A 13173-nucleotide genomic window follows, 5' to 3' on the forward strand; every position below is an offset into this window, starting at 1 on the left:
CCCTCGACCCTGTGCTCGATCGTGGCTTCGATCCTGATCCTCGACCCTGCCTTCGATCGTGGCCCTCGACCCTGGACTCGATCGTGGCTCGATTTTGGGCTCGAATCTAGCAGAAGAAATTTCCAGCATAAGGAAATTGCAGCAGCTGTTGTAGTTCAATTTTTGATCCGTTAACCATCCGAAACTCACCCGAGGCCCTCGGGACCTCAACCAAATATACCAACAAGTCTTGCCCCAGTTTGGCACTGAGAAAATTTTGCGAGTTATTGGGTAAAACTGCAGGTCAACTTATTTTATTTGAAAGATCCAAAAATGAAACTAAAGGCTCCGAAAAGGATGTTCTTATCTTAGGTATAAAATTGATATAACTTGGACTTAGGAGGTGCGTGTCCCATGGGCATCATTGGAATGGCTGTGAGATTGAAGGACTCGAACTAGGAATTGCATCTCCTTGGAATAATGACTCATATTAGGGAGTGCATCTCCTATTAAAATGAATACGGTTGACTCACGCTAGGAAGTATGTCTCCTACGAGTGAGGTTGAAAGACTCGGACTAGGAAGTGCATCTCCTAGGATTAATGGTTCATATTAGGAAGTGTGTCTCCTATTGGAATGACTCAAGCTAGGAACTGCATCTCCTACGAGTGAGGTTGAAAGACTTGGAGGGAATGTAACCAGGGGTTGGCGCCCTGTATCACTGAGAAAGAATGTAACTAGGGGTTGGCGCCCTGTATCACCAAGAAAGAATATAACCAGGAGTTGGCGCCCTGTATCAATAAGGGGGGATATAATCAAGGGTTGGCGCCCAAACTAGGAAGTGCGTCTCCTACGAGTGAGGTTGAAAGACTTGGAGGGAATGTAACCAGGGGTCGGCGCCATGTATCACTAAGAACGAATGTAACTAGGGGTTGGAGCCCTGTATCACTAACAAAGAATATAACCAGGGGTTGGTGCCCTGTATCACTAAGGGGGAATATAATCAAGGTTTGGCGCCCAAACTAGGAAGTGCGTCTCCTACGAGTGAGGTTGAAAGACTTGGAGGGAATGTAACCAGGGGTTGGCTCCCTGTATCACTGAGAATGAATGTAACCAGGGGTTGGCGCCCCGTATCACTAACGAAGAATGTAACCAGGGGTTGGCGCCCTGTATCACTAAGGGGGAATATAATCAAGGGTTGGCACCCAAATTAAGAAGTGTGTCTCCTATGAGTGAGGTTGAAAGACTTGGAGAGAATGTAACCAGGGGTTGGCGCCCTGTATCACTGAGAATGAATGTAACCAAGGATTGGCGCCCTATATCACTAACAAAGAATATAACCAGGGGTTGACGCCCTGCATCACTAAGGGGGAATATAATCAAGGGTTGGCGCCCAAACTAGGAAGTGCGTCTCCTACGAGTGAGGTTGAAAGACTTGGAGGGAATGTAACCAGGGGTTGGCGCCCTGTGCCAATGAGAATGAATGTAACCAGGGGGTTAGCGCCCTGTATCACTAACAAAGAATGTAACCAGGGGTTGGCACCCTGTATCACTAAGGGGGAATATAATCAAGGGTTGGCGTCCAAACTAGGAAGTGCGTCTCCTACGAGTGAGGTTGAAAGACTTGGAGGGAATGTAACCAGGGGTTGGCGCCCTGTGTCACTGAGAATGAATGTAACCAGGGGTTGGAACCCTGTATCACTAACAAAGAATGTAACCTTGGGTTGGCGCCCTGTATCACTAAGGGGGAATATAATCAAGGGTTGGTGCCCAAACTAGGAAGTGCGTCTCCTACGAGTGAGGTTGAACGACTTGGAGGGAATGTAACCAGGGGTTGGCGCCCTGTGTTACTGAGAATGAATGTAACCAGGGGTTGGCGCCCTGTATCACTAACAAAGAATGTAACCAGGGGTTGGCGCCCTATATCACTAAGGGGGAATATAATCAAGGGTTGGCGCCCAAACTAGGAAGTGCGTCTCCTACGAGTGAGGTTGAAAGACTTGGAGGGAATGTAACCAGGGGTTGGCGCCCTGTATCACTAACAAAGAATGTAACAAGGGGTTGGCTCCCTGTATTACTAAGGAGGAACATAATCAAGGGTTGGTGCCCAAACTAGGAAGTGCGTCTCCTACGAGTGAGGTTGAAAGACTTGGAGGGAATGTAACTAGGGGTTGGCGCCATGTATCACTAAAGGGGAATATAATCAAGATTTGGCGCCCAAACTAGGAAGTGCATCTCCTACGAGTGAGGTTGAAAGACTTGGAGGGAATGTAACCAGGGGTTGGCACCCTGTGTCACTGAGAATGAATGTAACCAGGGGTTGGCGCCCTGTATCACTAACAAAGAATGTAACCAGGGGTTGGCGCCCTGTATCACTAAGGGGGAATATAATCAAGGGTTGGCGCCCAAACTAGGAAGTGCATCTCCTACGAGTGAGGTTGAAAGACTTGGAGGGAATGTAACCAGGGGTTGGCACCCTGTATCACTGAGAATGAATGTAACCAAGGGTTGGCACCCCGTATCACTAACAAAGAATGTAACCAGGGGTTGGCGCCCTGTATCACTAAAGGGGAATATAATCAAGGTTTGGCGCCCAAACTAGGAAGTGCGTCTCCTACGAGTGAGGTTGAAAGACTTGGAGGGAATGTAACCAGGGGTTGGCGCCCTGTATCACTGAGAATGAATGTAACCAGGGGTTGGCGCCCTGTATCACTAACAAAGAATGTAACCAGGGGTTGGCGCCCTGTATCACTAATGGGGAATATAATCAAGGGTTGGCGCCCAAACTAGGAAGTGCATCTCCTACGAGTGAGGTTGAAAGACTTGGAGGGAATGTAACCAGGGGTTGGCACCCTGTATCACTGAGAATGAATGTAACCAAGGGTTGGCACCCCGTATCACTAACAAAGAATGTAAGCAGGGGTTGGCGCCCTATATCACTAAAGGGGAATATAATCAAGGTTTGGCGCCCAAACTAGGAAGTGCGTCTCCTACGAGTGAGGTTGAAAGACTTGTAGGGAATTTAACCAGGGGTTGGTGCCCTGTATCACTGAGAACGAATATAACCAGGGGTTGGCACCCTGTATCACTAACAAAGAATGTAACCAGGAGTTGGCGCCCTGTATCACTAAGGAGGAATATAATCAAGGGTTGGCACCCTGTATCAGTGAGAAAGAATGTAAGCAGGAGTTGGCACCCTGTATTACTTAGAGAGAATATAGCCAGGGATTGGCACCCTTTATCGCTGAGAGAATATAACCAAGGGATGGCACATTGTATCACTTAGAGAGAAAGTAACCAGGGATAGGATACCTTGTATTAAAGTGGAACCTCACTAAGGATTAGTGTACCTTAGGTTGGAAAATACATCTAGGAATTGGTGTACCCTATACTGAACATGCGACTAGGGTGTGGTGTGCCCTATATCAAAATGGGACCTCAACTAAGGACTGATGTACCTTATGCTGGAAAATGCAATGGTTGATGAAGTAATTATGGGCATGCCTAGAAAGCAGAAGTAGAGTCGTTGAAGAACTTACATTTGGTACATTCGTACTTTGAGAACTTCATTCCTACGCTACTTTGTTTCCTGCTTCAAACAAGGAAAGATTTGTGAGTTTAACAGTGGTGGTCGGTTTGTGGCCTTGATCCCCTGAGTAGTTTGAATTTGCGGCCACCTTGCTGAAAAAGAACTGATTCTTTCAGCGCGATACCGAGTTGCTCGGATACTCTGTATTGCTTTTTGGAAATCTTGGTTTTCCATCATTGCCCTCGACTATTTTCGTACCCGAATGTCTAAGGTGATGTTGAACCTTGTCTATAAAGCAAGTCTTCACTTTGGAGGTTTTTTCCTTTAAAAATCAAACTTGATTATCTTGCACCCGATATCAGTTTGTGTCTGTGGTGCTATCCGTTTTGCCCATGAAGCAAGTCTTACTTAGTGACCTTTTCGATTTCTTCAAAACACTTTGTTCGGCTTATTAGAGGAAATCAGAGTTGGATTTGTGCCTTTGTCAATACCGTGTATGCCTTACATCATTTGTTTTGCATTTACGGGGAATGGTGACCAATTTTGTGTCCCTTTCTTTGTTGGTTTCTAAGCAAATAGACCAGCAAAGTTTTCTCTTTGGAACTTTCGTCTGCATGAAACCTTAGATATCGTTTAATCTCAACAACTTATTATGCATGTTGCCTTCTGGATATGTCCTATTTGATGTGCTAGGATAGAATTCGTTTTGTATAGTTAGAAAGCTGGTAACAGATTTTGAAATCATTTCTCTTTTGTTTTTATAAAAACTGACTCAAAATAATAATGCAAATGAATAAAATGACGCGATGTGAAAATGAGAAAGAATAGTATTTAACTGAAAAATGACACTTTACGAGGAGAGAAACATAGAATGGGTTCTTTTGAATATTGTAGTAAAGCTTTAATGATCATGACATGCATTTTGGATTGAGCGGCCAAATCTATCCAGCCAATCTACCCTTTCTACTTGTTGTTCCCTTTCGTCTTTGAAGTTGGCCTCTTTGTGCTAATCATTTGCATAAAATCATAGCTCACCTTCGACTGGTAGTGCCCCGGAAGGTTTTCACCAGCCGATCTCTCTCATTTATTTATCTCTACTTACCATCACCTTACAGTGCCCATGAGGGTTTTCACTAGTAAGACTCTCTCATTTTTTTATTTGTTTTATTTTTTTTTGCATTCTTGTGTGAGCAACTTGACATTGTTCTATGTCGTGTGACAACTGTTGCTTATTACGTGCTTCGCTTGGCATTCTCAGAGATTAATTGGGAGGTCTTTATTTGTATGGATTTTGGATAGGGTTAAAAAGAAAGGGTTGTATGAAGGCTCAAAATAGACTCAAGATGATAGGGTTGTATACTTACAACTCTTGGAATCGACTCTTCATAAAAACATAAATAAAAAAATAAAATAAAAAATAATAAATAAATAAAAAAAATTCCCGCCCCAGTTTCAGATACTGGGGAATTTTTATTTTTGATTTGGTTGGACTGAACCCTAGTATAGAGCTGCCTACGTATCCTTTAAAGGAATCAAGTCAAACGTAGTTCAAACAAACACGAAAGATTTCTTTGTTGTCTTTTTTTTCTTTTCATTTTTTTATTTTTCTTTTCTCCTTTCCTTTTCTTCTCTTCTCTTTTTTTTAAACAACAAATTGACCTAGCTCCTATTTTCTGGTGGCATGTATTTTTTTTTATTTTTTATTTTATTTTTTTGAACTTTGACTCTATAGTTGATTCCAAAAGAGGGGGGTCAAAGAAAAATAAAACAGGCTCAAAAGGGGTGACGAAGGGTATAAGTATTTAGGTAGCAGAAAAATGGCCTCCCGCCTCAAGAATGCCAAACATACTATCTATTCTCAGGTTCGGCATTGATAGACATGAATGTCTTCTTGGTTTTGCCAGTTGTACAGCTCCGTAGTCAATATCTTATTCGCAACAAATGATCTTTCACAAATTGGAGCCATATTTTATTGGTCTTTGCCTTGATGTGAAATGATACATTTCAGTACCAACTAATCTATTTTAAATTCCCTGGAATGCACCTTCTTTGGAGATTTGGGTCATCTTCCCTGATATGATTAGATTATGGCAGGTCGTGGCCAAAGAGACTTTCATTGATTACTCCGATTAGGCTTCAAAACTTTTAATTATCCTTAAGCCGGTATTCATGATAGGTTTGAGATAAACATCTTTAATCTCTACGGATATGACTATATTGGTTCCATGTGACACAGGCTTATCATCAAAGTTCTTCAACTTCTTATTTATCCTTCGAGTATTTTTTCTCGATTCAATTCAAGATTAGACAGACTTTCTAAAATCTAGCCGAAAACTTCGCATGCATGTCATGTCACTAAAATTAGCATGAAAAGAACTATATATGCAAAAGAACCATACATAGTGGATTAAAATGATACAAAGCGAAAAGTTGCATTTTATTGATTAAAGGATAGAGAGGTTTGATAACAGGACAATCAAACAACATTTGGATCACAACCTCGAAATAATACGGATGATAGAAATTATGACAAAATAAATTACCAAGACTCCTTCCCGGCAAGGTGGGGAGTGTCTTTCCAATTATCAAGCTCAAATATCTTAGCTACGAATTTGCGCATCAGCATCAAACAAGACCTTCAACAATTTTGATTGCCTTACATTCAGCGGACAGGTTCTTGACATTTTTCACCAAACCGTACCCATATTCTTTATCATTGTAAATCATATGAACAGTGCGTGCTTGGTCATGACGTTTAGGATGCCATTATCTTGAACCATGATCATTCCTTCTTGAATCATCATTTCTATTTCCTTTTTCAAAGCCCGACAATCCTCAATGCTATACCCCTGGACATTAGAATGGTACATGCATCGTACATTAGGGTCAAAACCTTTTGCATATGGATCAGGAACATACCCTTGAAGAGGCTCAATCATGCCACAACATTTTAGCCTTTCAAACAAACTTATGTAGGATTCTACGATTGGCGTGAAATTGTCCCTCTGCTTATGTTCCCTTTCACACTCTTGTTTTGGACGAGGACGAAAGTATGTTAAAGCCGGGGCTTGCATATGTTGGCGATTTGATGGCTTGGCATAAGACTGAGCATTGAATGTTGCATACTGTGGAGCAACTGAGTATCATGGATCCGGGGGTTGAGATGTTCCCCTTTGGCCTCTTTTTGCCCGTGATGCCATCATGGCCTCCTCATCTTTCTTCTTTTGATTAACAAGGTTGTCCGGCCTATTCTGGATTTCTTGGGTGGCTGCTTTGAGAGCTACTTGACTTATAATTCGGCCAGTATTGAGGCCATTCTCGATCATTTCTCCTATCTTGATTGCGTCAGCAAAAGGTCTGCCCATTGCGGACATCATATTTTGAAAATAATCAAGATCCTGAGCCTGAAGGAAGACAATGATTAACTCATTGTCATACATGGGTGGCTTAACTCTAGATGCTTGCTCTCTCCATCTAACGGCATACTCCCTGAAGCTTTCAGTCAGCCTTTTCTTCATATTGGACAGGGAATTGCGATCTGACGCAATGTCAATGTTGTACTGAAATTGTTTGATGAAGGCTTGGGCCATGTCATCCCAAATATGCTAGTGAGAGACATCTTGGTCAATGAACCATTTAGAGGCTACCCCCACAAGGCTCTCCCCGAAATAAGCCATCAACAACTCTTCTTTTCCTCTCGCGCCCCTCAGCTGGCTGCAGTACTTTTTCAAGTGGGCGATAGGGTCACCGTGTCCATCATATTTTTCAAATTTTGGGGTCTTGAACCCTGGTGGAAAATGGATGTGAGGAAACAAGCATAAATTACTGAATGAGACACTTTTGTGACCACCTAGTCCTTGTATGTTCTTTATGTTCTGCTCAAGACTTTTCATTTTCCTGACCATCTCATCTGGCTCTCCTGTCTTGAGAGCCTTCTCATTTTCTGTAGGTGACTCATACTGTAGGGTCTGATTGTGTGGAGTCGAAACCTTAAAAGCCATATCTGGAGAGTAGCACTGGCCATCATAAGCACGATATAATGGCTCGATGTTTGGTCTCGTCATAGGATTTGGTGGCGGGATTGTATACACTGGCACGCCAGACATAACGAGAGGGGTGTTCCTAACCGGTGCGGTAGGAGGTCATACATTGGAAGTACCAGGTGCGGCAGGGAAATTGTAATTTGGCACATACCCCGGAGGCAAAATATGATCACTCGTTGTGGGGAGCGGTGGTTGAGTATCCTGGGGTACGGTGTAAGTTCCCTCTGAGGGACCCTGAGGCGGAGGCTGACCGGAGACCCAAGCCTGATACACGTCAGACAGTTGTCGTTTCAATCTTCTTACTTCCTCCGACTCTTGATCAACTGTTTGACCCTGAGGGTCGTCACTAACCACCTCGATTTCATCATTGTTAGCCATTGCGACCTTCTTCTTAGATCAGGTAAAGTAATGATGTGTTGCCAGTTTCACCACAAACCAACCACCTTAAACTTACTAGATAAGAGACAACAAACGTGTTAGGGTTAAGCATTTTACAGATATGAATCATACATAATATGCCATGATCCTAACAATATCACCACTTCTAACATGCTTTTGGAAGGCTTCATGTTTCATTCCGGCTTATAAGGTTGCTGCATATTATTTTCTCTCTTTCTTCTCTTTTCTTCTTCTTCTTCTTCTTCTTCTTCTTCTTCTTCTTTTTTACTCTTTTTTATCTTCTTCCCTTTATTTTGGAATTATTGAGAAATATTTCGATTGAACCTTTTGGGGGTTGCCTACATATCATGCCACCGCATGAATCAGATCGTTACGTAGTTCAGGAAAAATCGGGAATAAAGTAAAATAAACTAACTTTTTTTTTAGTCATATACAATTAATCCCATAAAAGCTGCTAGCAAGGAAAAATATTTCGGATTTTGTTTTTTTGGAATTTTGTTTTTTTTTTGTTGAAAGAAAACTTCTAAAGATAGATTTTTTTTTGGAATCTTCGAAAGAAATACTTTTTTTAAAAAAAAAAAAAAAAATTTAAAAAGACAAAAAATAGTTTTTTGGATTTTGATTTTTTGTTTTTTGAATTTTGGGAGAAAGACCTTTTTTTAAAAAGAAGAAAATAGTTTTTTGGAATTTTGGATTTGACGTATCAAAGAAAGACTTCTAAAGAAGGAATTAAAGAAAAATATTTTTTTTGGATTTTTTGAAAATTGAGGGCCGGAACCAATGAGGTTTGCCTAAGTATCTCACATCCGATGAGAATCAGACCCGCGTAGTTCGGTGATAAAATTTCCAATGAAACTAACTATATTTTCTCTCTTTATGAAAAATTAATCATGGACACCAAACGCACCAAATCACTTTGGGCTTTTTTTTTATTTTTTATTTTAAAAAGAACGAACATTTGTATAAAAATCGGGAGCATGTTTTTATTTTTTTTTATTTTTCTCTGCTTATTTAACTAATCCACCCTAAAGTCGGTCGACATGTAAGCCTCCCAAATAAAGTAACAAGTCGCACATAAGTGAACGTTATGGTCTCAAAGAGGATACCTGTCTTATACGGACCCGGCTTCTGTGCCGAGTTTCGCTAAGTCAAATGCACGTGATGCAAATAAAGCGAACCTACTAGGGATATCCGGCATGAGGTATATTCTTCTAGGTTTAAATCCTGATGGAGAAGGTGTCTAGACTGGCTTACTCGAGCGGACAACCCAAGCCGAGGAGCGTCAAGCGTCACCAGTAGTAGAACAACACTGGCTAGCTAACGACTCTCTCGCCTAAGCATGTGTGACTAAATTCTTTACCAGAAGCTGGTAGGCTAACTGGCTTTATCTCAAGACAGAAATTTTGTAATGCTGGTAGGCAAACATAACATAACTAACTATAAGACGACTCAGAGGGGTGCGAGAGAGGATACAATTTATATGTACAGTTCAACAATATCAAAAGAGTATAAAGTGGACAAGTAACAGATTAGGCCCAAATACATCACAATATATACAAAAATTAATAAAGCCAAATAAAGTCAATATACATGCTCGAATTCTTAATGTCCCCAGCAGAGTCGCCAGAGCTGTCACACCCCTTTTTCTACCCGCAAAATAATATTGTGTGGATTAAAGGGTTTTTCCAATTAAAGTGACAAAATTGAGTAGGGATTATTTTATTTACAGAGTCGCCACTTGGAATTGATTTTGTTGGTGTTCCAAGTCACCTTTTATTTGAATCCTTAATCAAAGGAAGATTTGACTCTATTATTATTGGTCTGCGAAAATAAAGTCCGGGTAAGAAATTCTGTTAACCGGGGAGAAGGTATAAGGCATTCCCCGAATCCCGTGGTTCTAGCACGGTCGCTTTTATTGACTAAAATTTGGCTTGAATTATTTTTGGATAAAGTGTGTATTATTTGCCTTAAGTTACTATTGTCTAGTGCTGCTTAATAATTAATAATTTTGGCCTAGGAGCGTGCAAGCACACAAAGTCCTTATTTGATTATATGTATTAAAACAAAGAACGTGTCGGTACACATGGTTTAAATACAATTAATATTGAAAAGTCAAGGAGCGGGAATGCACACATGACTACTTTATTAAAAATAAAATCGACCAAGGACCGTGTATGAACACATGGTCTACATCTCAAACGTGCCTAAAATTGCCTATCGCTTAAATTAATTAAAAAGCGCTTCTTTTTTATTTATTACTTGTTCGACTGAAAAAAAAAATATTATTATTAAAAACAATTTTCACTAATGCAAGACATTAAACCTGGGTAAGCTTATGTTAAGCTTTCATGGTATTGGGCCACTTATTTTATTTAACAAAAGACAATTTATTGGATTTAAAGAAAATGCCCATCTTGCTTTCTATTGTCATTGGGCCTACAAATTTTAGCTTAATTGGCCCATGTTGCTTAAGAGACTCGATGACCAAGACAACACAAAATAACAAGTATTCTTCTAAGCCCAAATTGCTTCTTACATTGATGTCCAAACTAAAAATTATTATTTTTTCCATAAAAGAAACTTACATGCTAATTATTATCTTTTATCTTCTTAACCAACTATTTCTTAAGGACTAACATAATATTTCTACTCATCTACACCAATCATGGCACTAATCAAACTACACTCATTAACAACATAATAACCACGACTAAATATAAAAACTACAAAAAACGGTAATACTTCAATGCTAAAGAGAAGAACTATATTAAGTATAACATTATGTTGACTATAATTCAAAGCATCAAAACATTTGAAGCTAGAAGTCTTTCTTAGATAATTATACATGAACCATGAAAGTAACTCACGGAAAAGAGCCCAAACTAAGCAAACATGGTTAAAAGTGGGGTCTTTTATCTTTTCCTTAAACTAAGTAATCTTAACAGAATGCAATTTCAATCACATATATAAAGAACAAAATGATAATTTAACTAATTTTTAACAGATTTACATGATGATAACACTAATAATCATTCATCTTGAAACAAAATCAGATCTAATATGTTCCATCAACCAAACCGGGATCAAATCCTTCTTATTATCATCAAGAATCTGCAATATAAGAATTTGAAAGTTACCTGGTTTGTGGAATAATAAAATACAGCAGTGCAGCAACAAAAAATTCAGCAACAAATACAGTAGAAACAACAGCAACTCAAGTGTTAAGACAACCCAGAAAACTCAACAAAGATGCTTGAAACTGGTAGCTATCAACTTCACAAATTGCCTAAGGGATCTTTTTATTTTTCTCGAGGTTTTTGCACTCAAATAATCCTCACAAAACTCTAAAATTTCAGCTTGTTATATGTATTAAGCTGCTGATTTTTCTCAAAGATATATGTCTTTAAGCAACTCTCCAAGATGTGTCTCAGTATAAGATAGAGTGTGTAATAGAGTGTCCCCCTTTTCAGTGAGTAGGCCTCTACATTCTAAGTGTAAGAGAATCCCTTTTATAGGAGAAAAACAGCCCTTTCAATAGGCAAATAAAGTTAGATTTTTTGGACAGATTTTGCTTCACCAAAAATCTGTCCAAAAGACTACCTTTATGTGCTAAACACTGTTCAAGGTCTGTCCCAAAGGTGAAAGGACAACCTGAAAATCTGTTGTGTCAGAAACAAGGAGAAAAAATATCCTTTCAGCCACCCTACTAGTAAAAGTAGGCTACTATTACCCTATTTTGTGATAAAATAAACTAAACTTCAGATTTTAACCATCAACAACAAACTACTTGCTCAAACAAATCAAACTTGGACAACTATGAACTGACAAAGCATAGACAAGACTAAAAACGTAATTGAACTAAGTATTAAAACCAACTTGATGGGAATGAATTCGATTTGTGCAAACTAATTACTAAACAAACAACTAAATTCACAAACTAATGCTCAAAATAGAACGAGCATCGTTAACAATCGGACGATGACTAACAACAACTAAATAATCGACTAACTAAGTGAACGATTTAACTAATACACTAAATATCATGTTTAAATCAATAACGAATCTAACAAACTACTATACTAAATAGAGATAGCTAATTAAATAAACCTAACTTGAAACTCTAATTAACAAGAAATAACCAAAACAGAAAAATAAATAATAATAAAAAAATCAGAAACTAATCTACTAAAAAAAAATCAGAAATTAATTAAAGAGATGATGATTATACCTAACAAGTATGCTTGAAGCCGTTCGAGCCACGAAAAGACGCCGGAGATGCTAAAAGGCGACTACCCGACTCCATAACGCATGTTTCTTTCGGGTAGATGCTAGAACGAAATGCGTTTCAGCATCTCGCCAAAAGAAACGAGTGTCTTTGAGTCGAAAAATAGCTAAAATGGGGGTTCGGGGTATTTTGGCAGTGGTGAGGCGGTGGAGCCGTGGCAGCGGCGAGGAGCGGGCCGGCGGCAACGGGGATTTTGGGGGTGAAATGGGTAGGAAAAGATAGGTCTCGTGGAGCTCTATCCATTCATGTATGTGTTGTAGGGTGGTGTTGGCCGGAGCTTCAAGAATTTGGACCAAAAAGTGGCGGCTAAAGTTTCTTAGATCTAAAATTCAAGGAGTTTGAGGGTTTTTTGAAGGAATTGGTTTGGAGATATGGGAAGAGGAGGTTGTGGAGATTATATGGTGTTAATTTGTAGGTGTTTGGAGGTGGTCCGCCGCCGGTGGGTGATTTCCGGCGGCGGCGGCAGAGAGAGAGAGAGAGAGAGAGAGAGAGAGAAGAGAGAAAGAGTTATGGGGGAAATGAGGGAATTTTTCAGATTTTTGAGGCTTTAAATACCTCTTGAGAGATCAAATATGGACCATTAGATCAAGGGGTGATCAATGGGTGAGATTTGATCTTGGGTCACTTAATGAAACGATGTAGTTTTGAGGCAAAACTACGTCGTTCCGGACCCTTTCAAAGGCAGCCCCTTATCTTGCACTTTTGTCCACTTTCTCTTTCAAATTTGGCCCAATTTCTTTCTTAATCCTACTTATTAAACTAAATTTATACAAACAAATAAATTAATTAAGTAACTTATTCAAATGATCAATTAACTAGATTAATTCACCAATTTAATAGTTAGTTAATTCCTAAAATGCACAAATAAAGAAAGAACTATTTTTTTGGTATTTTTATGATAGGAAATATGCAATCAAAGACACAAAAATTGGGAAATAT

This window comes from Nicotiana tomentosiformis, chromosome 2, assembly GCF_000390325.3.
Source record: "Nicotiana tomentosiformis chromosome 2, ASM39032v3, whole genome shotgun sequence".
Taxonomy (NCBI): Eukaryota; Viridiplantae; Streptophyta; class Magnoliopsida; order Solanales; family Solanaceae; genus Nicotiana; species Nicotiana tomentosiformis.